Here is an 8,906-nt window from a genome sequence, read left to right as displayed (position 1 = left end):
ACACCCAGGCAGTCCCCACTGCGACCCTGCTGTGGTCGCACAGGCTCCACGTTCGTGGGCAGGTCCTGTCTCTCTCCCTGCCTTCTGCCCAGACACTGCCCAAGAATGTGCTCCTCCCCTGGCCAGTGGCACGGCAGGAACCTCATGGGTTCGAGAGCTGAACAGACTCCCCCGCCTGGCTTGACTGTGTGACCTTGGGCACATCCTGTCACCTCCCTGGGCCTCCGACTTGTCTATGAATGGCCTGGACTGCTGGGAATCCCCCTCTGATGTCCTGGGGTTCTGAGTTTTATGGGTTTTTTTTTTCCACTCTTTGTGGACCCGGTTGCAACTTGTGCTTCTTCTGCTTATCAGTTTGTCCTGGGGGTTGGCTGTCCCTGTTGTACACATAGGGAGAACGAGTCTTGGACAGGTGACTTGGCTCAAGGGTGTAGAGGTGGTTTGTAAGCCCAGGATGAGGCCCCAACCCTTGCCTGGCAGGCTCTGCTTGGCTGTCCAGGCTGGGGGTGACAGAGGAGAAAGAATCCAGGCAGTCGGCCCCAGGCTGCTGAGACAGCCAAGTGGCTCTGATGAGAAGCTACACAGAGCTGCTGGCCCGTGGGGCCCTGTGTTCACCTGCCTGCCACTTGGAATAAACAGCCAAGAGACTGAAGGTGCATATTAGGTTTCCAAAATAGCCTTGGGAGTTGCTATTTTTCTCAAAGCTGTAAACATACCCCTGGGTGAGGCCCCACACCCTCCTGGGGACAGACCTGGGGCCTTCTGATTCTTGGCTGGGTGTCCAGAGTCTTGGTGCTGGGACCTTCTGCTGGTTTATGGACATGGACAGGAGTCAAGTCCCAGAGGCTGAAGGCTAGATGGTACTGGGGAGGGGAGAGGTTGAGGAGCTCTGGGGGCTTGGCCAGGTGTGGTTAGCCTGGCTTTGAAGTGAGGGAAAAAAAAAAGGTAGCAAAGCTGGCCTGCTCTGTGGAAGCTGTGGGGAAACTGAGGCTAGCTGGAGGGGAAGGCAGGGAGGCCATATCCAAGGCCTTTGTGAGTCAGGGCTGCACTGTTGGATCTTCTAGGGAAGGCCCTGGCAGTGACCCTCGATGGGCCCTTTTTATCCAGCACCTACTGTGTACCAAGCTCTGTGCTGGGTGCTGAAGTTATAGCTGTGATCTAGAGATGGGCCTGACTTTGCACAAGCTTAGTCGGGGGATCGGCAGGTAACAGACAGCCTTAGTACCAAGTGACCAGAGCCTTGCAGTGCAAAGAGAGCCTCTTCACCCTGGAGGGGACACTATTTCATCTTGCCCCAACTAGCATATGGCTGCTTGCCCAAGGCTTGCTACCCACGAGGTGGGGCCTCTTCCTTTCAGTGGACAGTGGTTGGGCTCAGCTCTAGGAACCTGATCTCTCACCCTTGCTCTTTGTAGAAGGCAAAATGCCATCCACGAGGAAGGGCAGGATGAATGGAGAGAAGCATTTGACTTTTAGGGAAATGGAGGCACAAAATAATGCTGTTGTGGGAGCCAGGGTGAGCACCTGCGGATCCTGCTTTTGCTTGGCTCCTTGGGCAGCTGGGAGCCTGTGGTAGGGACTGGTGGGGAGCGTGGCTCCAGGAACCTGCGGCTGCTGTGCCCCGCACACATGGAGCCTGACCCCTCACACGCAGGCTTTAGGGGCACAAAACCTTTCCTAAGTCTGCCCCTTCTCACAGCAGCCACCGGGGTGACTGGACCCATACGCTGGTGGGAGTACACTGGGGTGCTCTTTGCTGTGTTGTTTAGATTGTTAGGAGTTGGCAGTGACCCACTAGACCCGTGGCACCACACTTGTCTGCTGAACCACTGGCTCCGGAGGGTGCTGCCGTGTGCTGTTAAGTGGGAAAAGTATGCTTGAGAACTACATATGGTTGGATCCCATTTCCACTTTTGAAAATCTTGTAAGAAAAAAAGAATCTCACAAGAGAAAGTTGGGAAGGACATGCTGCTGATGTCGGGGGTCACTCAGGGAAGGGGATTCAGGTGAAGTTTGAAATTTGTTTGGCTTACGTGTGTGTGTGTGTGTGTGTGTGTGTGTGTGTGTGTGTTTCTGTCTCTTCTGTCATCATTGTAAAACCCTCCTGCAATTTAGAACGGGGAAAATTGGCAGATGTTTCTGTCTTAAAATTTGAGTGGTTTTGACTTTTTGACTAAGTACACATGACATCATTCAGAATTAATCGTAGGACAGAGGAGAGTGCATTAGTCTGTTTTATGTTACTAAAACAAAATACACGAGGCAGGATAATTATAAAAATGAGATGTAGGGCTGGGGATGTAGCTCAGTGGCACCACGCCTGCCTGGCAAGTGTAGGATCCTGAGTTTGATTCTCGGTACTGGGAAAAAAAAAATAGAGATAGAGCCTCCAGTTTTGGAGACTGAAAAGTCCCAACAGCATGGTGAAGGGACCACTGGCTGTGTCACATCATGGAGGGGACACGTGAGAAGGAGCAATCGCAGGGTGAGTCAGGAAGCCAGGAGGAGCCAGGCCTCCTGCCAGGGTCCCATGAGAAGCCCCTTCTGAGGGCAGTGTCTCTCAGCATCATCACTCAGAGGACCACATGTCCAGCACACAGACCTTTGAGGACACGCTCAGACCACATGAAAGCTGGGTGTGATGGCAGAGCAAGTGCTTTTTGTCACCATGCGCAAGCCTCGTGGGTGGCCTCACTGGGAGGAGGTGGTGGCAGGCTAAGGCCTCTCTTTACCTGGTTCCGGGGCCCGGAGAGGTGAGTTTTCAGACAGACTGTGACTGACTGCACACATTTGGCGTTGAAATCAGGCATTTTCTGAGCAGTGAACTGAGGGTCATCCATAGGGGAGGGGATTCACAGGGCTGGGGGAGCGCTGTTTTACCGCCGAGCCGAGGGAGTCCGACAGACCTGGGTTTGAGTTGGAGCAAGCCTTGTCACCTGAGCCTCAGTGTTCTCATCTCTAAGATGGGAATGGTAACGTCTGGCTCCAGACCCGTGGTTGGGACAGGAGTAGAATGGTTTTTACATAATTAGTGTTCTGTTTTCTTTCCCAGTGAATGCAAGGTCTTCCCTTCTGGGAGGGCAGTGTGATGAGAGACACAGGAAAGTGGAAATTTATAGCACCCTGGGTGCCACGGTGCAAGCTAGTCCTGGGACTGGAATACCTGATGGGCATGATGGTTCACCCCGGGGAAGTCGTGGAAGGTCCCCGGGAGACGGCGAGGAAGGGGCACTCACGCCTGGAACAGGCTGGAAATGGTGCCCCGGAACCCCACAGCAGCCCGCAGTTTGGGGCGCTGATTCTTCTTGCACAGGATGCCCCCCACGTAACTGTCCTTCTGGGTGCAGCCTTGCTGGGTTGGGGGTGTCCATTTAGGAGTGGATTCCTCTTGGGCACACCTGAGAGAAGGCACCGCCCAGCCCGCCGCTCTGGATTACGGGTGTCTACCAACTGCCATTTCTCCAGAGGCGTTTTACTGTCCAATACCAGGTACCCTGACACTGTGCCCATCGAGTGGTGCATGAGGCCAGCTGGCTCTCCTGCCTCAGTTTCCCTGCTGCCGTGGTGGCCCTTGTGAGGATAGACCTCCAGGACCGAGCCACGACTGCTGATTGGTAGGGTTCATCTAGGGACACAGAGGGAAGACGCTGATGTTTCCTGGGTTTCGCTGGCAGGGGGGATCAGTGGGCTTAGTCTGTGGTTTCTCTCCTTTCCTTCACCCCCCCCCATGTGCTACGGTCACCCAGCCAGGCGAGGGACCATATCCAGGGTGTGCAAATGTCATGCCCAGAGGGATTCTTGGGGATCCCATCACAGATGGAGAAACTGAGGCCCAGAGCTGAGAAGGAACTTGCCCATGTCGCACTGAACTTGAAACACAGCCAGGACTTGAAATGGTCTGCTGCTGCCTCCCACCCAGTACCCTCTCCCCTGTGGGCATGAGACCCCTGTCTGCTCTGAGCAGCCTGGCCCATCCTTGCCTGCTGGCACCGTGGCTGAGGCTGCTGGTTCAGGTTAGGGCAAGCCTACGTGTCTGTAGGTGGTGGCTCCTTGACCAGACCCCATCACCTCCTCACAGCCTGCGCTCTGGCCTGCCCGGGCCATTACTGCCCATCGGTAATGGAAGCAGCTGCCCTGGTTAAGTGTTCACATTAAATTAATACTCCTCCTCCGTGGAGACAATCAGTTGGCATTTAATTTGTGTTTCCTTCCGAGAGCAGCAGAGTACAGACGGGCAGTTCCGATGGGCATGTCCGTGAGGCGTCCTTTCCTGGGAACCAGGGGCTGCGTGCAGATGGGGAGGTGAGGTGGGGGCGGGAGGGGAAGCCAGGCAGGAGGCCTTCCTGTTCACCTGTAGGATGTTTGAGCTTCCTGGCTGGCCTGTTTGGGGGAGAAGAAACGATCACCATACCCCAAGTGGGAGGAGGAAATTAGGAGGTTTGGGAGTCGCTGCTGCAGGATGCATCCCTGGTTGGTGGTGGGGGTTCTGTCCTTGTATTCCCAGCCCCGCTCGGTTTCCTTATCTGCGTTCCGACACCGACAGGTTCCTCCAAGGTGTGAAAGGGTGTGGTATGGAATGCGGAAGTTGATTCAGTTTGGGGGCTCCTTAGGAGGGCGCAACAGAAGCTGGCCGCACCCCATGGGAGAGTCCCCTGGGCTGCCTCTGCAGCAGCCCTTTCTCTAGTTCAGCACCCAGGCCAAGGCGCTGCCCACAAGGAGACGGGACAGCACCCTCAAGTTTGTGTAGGAGACAGTGCAGGGCTGCAGGGCTGCAAGGCAGTGGCACCAGCTGGGCAGGGAGGAGCGGAGAGGGCACAGGTCCTTGACCGACCCACCCATTGGGAAGGAAGCTATTTCCACCCCCACCAGCCCTCTGCCCAAGCCAGGCCCACCCTTGGCCCCGATTGAAGTTTTCCACTGGTGGCCCAGCCCAGCCTCACCTGAGCTGTTTCCTGGGCCCAGGAGTGCCACTGCTCCCCTCCCTGCGAGGCTCCGCCTGGCACCTGTGTGGGCGCCCCAGGTGGCTGCCTGAGGTGCAGTGTAGACGGAGCTGTGGAGTCTCAGCCTGCTGCTCTGTGCCAGGGTGGGGCTGGGTGTTTTCACCCCTTTCTTTCTCATGGAGTCTCCCACCTCTCAGGAGGAGTCTCGTGCTTCCCACCTCACTTCACTGGGGAAACGGAGGCCCCAGGAGGGCAGTTGACTTGTCCAAGGTCAAACAGCTGGGAAGGGAGGGGGAGGGTTGAAGTACCTGTGTCTGTCCCAGAAACTTTAATTATTTACCAGGTCTGCACTCACTTTCCTCCCAAGCGGGGCTCCTTTGACAGCACAGGAAGTGAAAACGCTGTGAGTCAGCCCCTTTGTGGGCTTCAGCTTGTTTCCGCCCTGCTTAGACCAACCTTCGCGGCTCTTTTCCGAGGTTGGAGCTGGGAAGCTGCCCCTCCCCCGCGGGCTTCTTGTCAGTCACGCGATCCCACGGTGGCTCCTGAGGAATGTGGGGATACCACAGGGGCCGGTGCTGCCGGCTCCCCATCCCGGCCACCAAACTCCCACATGTGCCTGGTTTGTTGAGACGCTGGCTGAGGCCCCACGGCTCACTGAGTGTGGTTCTGTGGAGCCACTTCCCCTCCCCAGTGCGTTGTCCTGATATCCCTGCGACCCCTCCCTGGCCCTGGAGCCTTGGTCCTGGGGAGAGGGAAGGCTGCTCCTTCTCCCTGCCTGCTTCCTGCCCTGGCCGCCCCTCCCCAGCCTGTCTCCAGGGAGAGGCTCTGGAGCGGAGCAGACGCGGGGAGGCCTGGCCTGTGCTGGGAACTTGGCTCCCCGGAGCCCCTGGCCTGGGAAGTGCAGCTGGGGAAAGAGGCTCTGGCTGGGAAAAGCGGGGGATGGGGGCCTAGGAATGAGTGCCGCTTCTGTCCTCCATCCATCCGTCCGTCCGTCCGTCCGTCCATCCACCCGGTAAATCCGCCGCCCATTCAGTAAATACCTCACTCTGACCAAGTGCCTGGCGGGTTTTAGGAGCAGGGAATATGGCGGGGAGCAGGGAGTGGTGATTATACCCGCTGAACGAGGCCTGGTGGGAGGCCTCAGCTTGATCCCCTGCTCCTCTCCTGTCCCACCAAGACCAGGGATCTCACTCACCCCTTGTTTCCTCTTTGCCCCATTCAACCAGAGCCCACGGTGCCCAAGACCTCCTGAGATGGGTACCGGCAGACCCTGGTGTGGTGGCGATGGAGGTGGCCTCCCTGTGTGGTCCTGGTGTCACAGGGCTGGCTCTTTGGAGCTAGAGCCTTGTGCCATGGGACAGTGTGGCCAGGCTGCCTGGAAAGACAGGGCAGGCCCCTCAGAACCCTGTAGTCCCAGGCAGGAAAACACTTGAAGTGTTTGCTGAGGCTTGGGGAGATGACATTTGAGACAAGCCTAGGAGAAGGGATAGGATTTCAGGAGGCAGAAGAGGAGGGAGGGAAAGGGGAAGGAGTTATCTAACCATTTCCTCATCTGCGAAATGGAAATAATCCTTGGCGGGCAGGGCTAGGGTGTAAATGACATTTTATATATATGTGGACAGGTGCCTAACTTGGCAGGCACTCCTAGAGGTAACAGTGAACATCCCTGTTCTCCCTTCCCTTATCCAACACTCGAAGGGAGAAGTTGGAAGGACTGAGCAGGTGGGTCAGGGTGGTCTGCTGGGGAGACCCTCACCTCATGCCCCAAAGGTGGTTTCTTTAAGGTCAACCCGGCCCTTCTCCAGCTCGAAGTCTCAGAGGTCCCCAGGGGCCCTTTTGGCCTTAAAGGGCCCAGGAATCAGAATCAGCCAGACCCGAGTTTGATTCCAGGCTCATCTTTTAGCATTGGAGTCTTTGGTCTTGGTGGTACCTGGGGCTAAGAGCAGGGAGGCCAAAGGCTCCCAGGAAACTGCATCCACCGACCCCAGTTCCCTGGCAGGTGCGCCCCCTCTCCGTGGGAGGCTGGCCTTGCCTTCCTGCTGTGAAGACGTTGTGCTGTTTCCTCTGCCCAGGACATCCTCCCACCCAAAACCTAACTGGGAGGGCAGGGCCAGGCAGGAAGGGATGGTGTTGGGGAAGTAGATGTTGAAACCTTGGAGCCAACAACTCAGCCGACCAGTTTTTGGTGAAGCTGGGTCCTCCCTTGCTCTGAGCTGAATTGCAGCAGATGTTGGGTGTTTGGGTGCTGCAGAAAAGACATCGCCTGTCTGGCCCCTCACCCTCCACTCCTCAGCACCTGAAGGGCAGAGGTTTTCTGCACTGTCAACACTGGCACTCGCTAAGCTGGGTGCTCCTGCCGTCACTGCGGGTGGGGACATCGTTACGGCAGTGGGCTCCATCTGCACGGCCAGCTGCCTGCCACACTCGAGGTCTGTTTTCCATACTCCGGGACAGGCGAGCCAGCTGCCCACCCAGCCCTGCTTTGGGAATAAAAGACCCATGAAGCCACTCGTGTGAGCTTGTCCTTGAGTGCATCCTGAGAAGCGTGCTGCAGGGGTTGGGCGTGGAACTCAGGGTGCAAGGAGTAGAGGGAGATGGAGGCACTGGATCGTGCCTCCCCGAACCTAGGTGAGGGCAGACCAGCACCGCTGGGGAGCCGTCCGCCCCACCCAGACCTGTGGAGTCAGGGTCTGCAGGGAACAAGATTGCTGGTAATCCCCACATCTCACACTCGCTGCTTTGGAGCCCGGCTGGGTGTGAATCCCAGCTCCCTGTGTGCAGCTGCGTGGCCTTGGACAAGCTGCTGCACCTCTGAATTTCAGCTCACTCATCTGCAAGATGGGTTTTGAGGAAAAGCCTGAAGAGGGTTACGAATTCACACTAGAGCAGATACGTGTGTGCACCTGTACAATAGGACCCAGACTGTGTTGGCCAACTGATGTTTGCTCTTAACTATCTGGAGGTCCAAAGTCATGGGCTCATTTCACCTTGTGTAGATCTGGGCAGGTGGTGGTTTTCCCTGTCTGAGCCTCACGTTCTCCAGCTGTGCAGCGGGTCTTCTGACCTCTGCCCAGAAGTAACGTTTTGCTTTGCCACCGTCCTATGGCCACCGCTCACCCCTGCTTCCCCTGCCATGAGACACAGCAGCAAGGCTGTCCCCAGAAGCCAGGCTGCACCTGCAGCGCCAGCCGAGTCCCCTACCTCGCCTCGGAGCAGCGTAGCCAGGAGAGATGATTCACCTCCTCCAGGGAAGCCCCAGATGCCCCACGGTGCTGGCCTGGGGTGAGAACGGGCCTGGGAACCTCTCCCTGCCCCCCACCTGTCCTTTTCTGCAAGAGGTGGCCGGGGTGGGCGGCTCTGCCCACTCCTGACATCGTAGGTGACTTTGGGGACATGGCTTGTACACTCTGAGCCTCAGTCTCCCTCTGCACAAGGGAGCGTGCAGGAAATAGTCCTGCCCTGCGCTCCCTTCACATCCTCTACATCTGCCAGTGCTGGCAGGGGCCCCTGCGCCTATGGCCTCTGGGTCCTGACGCTGAGCCCCACAGCAGGGGCAGGCTGAGGTGGGCTAACGTGGGGTTGGCAAAGACTGAGTGAACGGGGCCGGCCTGAGTCCTCCGGGGGCTGCCGGCCAGGCTGGACTGGTGTCGGGAGAGGAGGAATTTTCCTCTGTGTGTGCAAACAGTATCCATTTTCTCTTGTTTCCAAAAGCTGGTGACGTAACCCACTCTTCATCTTCCCTCCCCTTTGGCCTATTTTTAGCTGGCCGGCAGCATCCTAAAAGGCTTCCAGACCTCCTTGCTTTGCAACCATGTGGGGAGAGCAGCCTGGGGTGAGGGAACACAGAAGCTTGGCTGTCTGTCCCAGGACAGAAGGAGGAAGGAAGCCGCCCTAGCTCCTCCAGGAGGGAGCAGACGGGGGGAAAGTAGGACGGGCCTTCAGGCTCCGAGGGTCATGGCCTGGGGG

The 8,906-nt window shown here is 57.4% G+C and overlaps 1 protein-coding gene across 3 annotated transcripts in view; it reads left to right on the top strand.

The window, feature by feature from the left end:
• The first annotated feature begins 5,362 nt into the window (after positions 1–5,362).
• Positions 5,363–8,906, top strand: part of Iffo2 (intermediate filament family orphan 2) — a 15,849-nt gene continuing 12,305 nt past the window's right edge. For all 3 annotated transcript variants that reach the window (XM_010614212.3, XM_010614211.3, XM_010614210.3), the window contains exon 1: positions 5,363–5,416. The gene's annotated coding sequence lies outside the window, so the exon portion shown is untranslated. The remainder of the gene's footprint in view (positions 5,417–8,906) is intronic.

Source organism: Fukomys damarensis, unplaced genomic scaffold, assembly GCF_012274545.1.
Source record: "Fukomys damarensis isolate Sample0158 unplaced genomic scaffold, DMR_v1.0_HiC HiC_scaffold_23, whole genome shotgun sequence".
Lineage (NCBI taxonomy): Eukaryota > Metazoa > Chordata > Mammalia > Rodentia > Bathyergidae > Fukomys > Fukomys damarensis.
The sequence above is the reverse complement of the archived record's forward strand: the minus strand, read 5'-3'. Positions and strand labels throughout refer to the sequence as shown.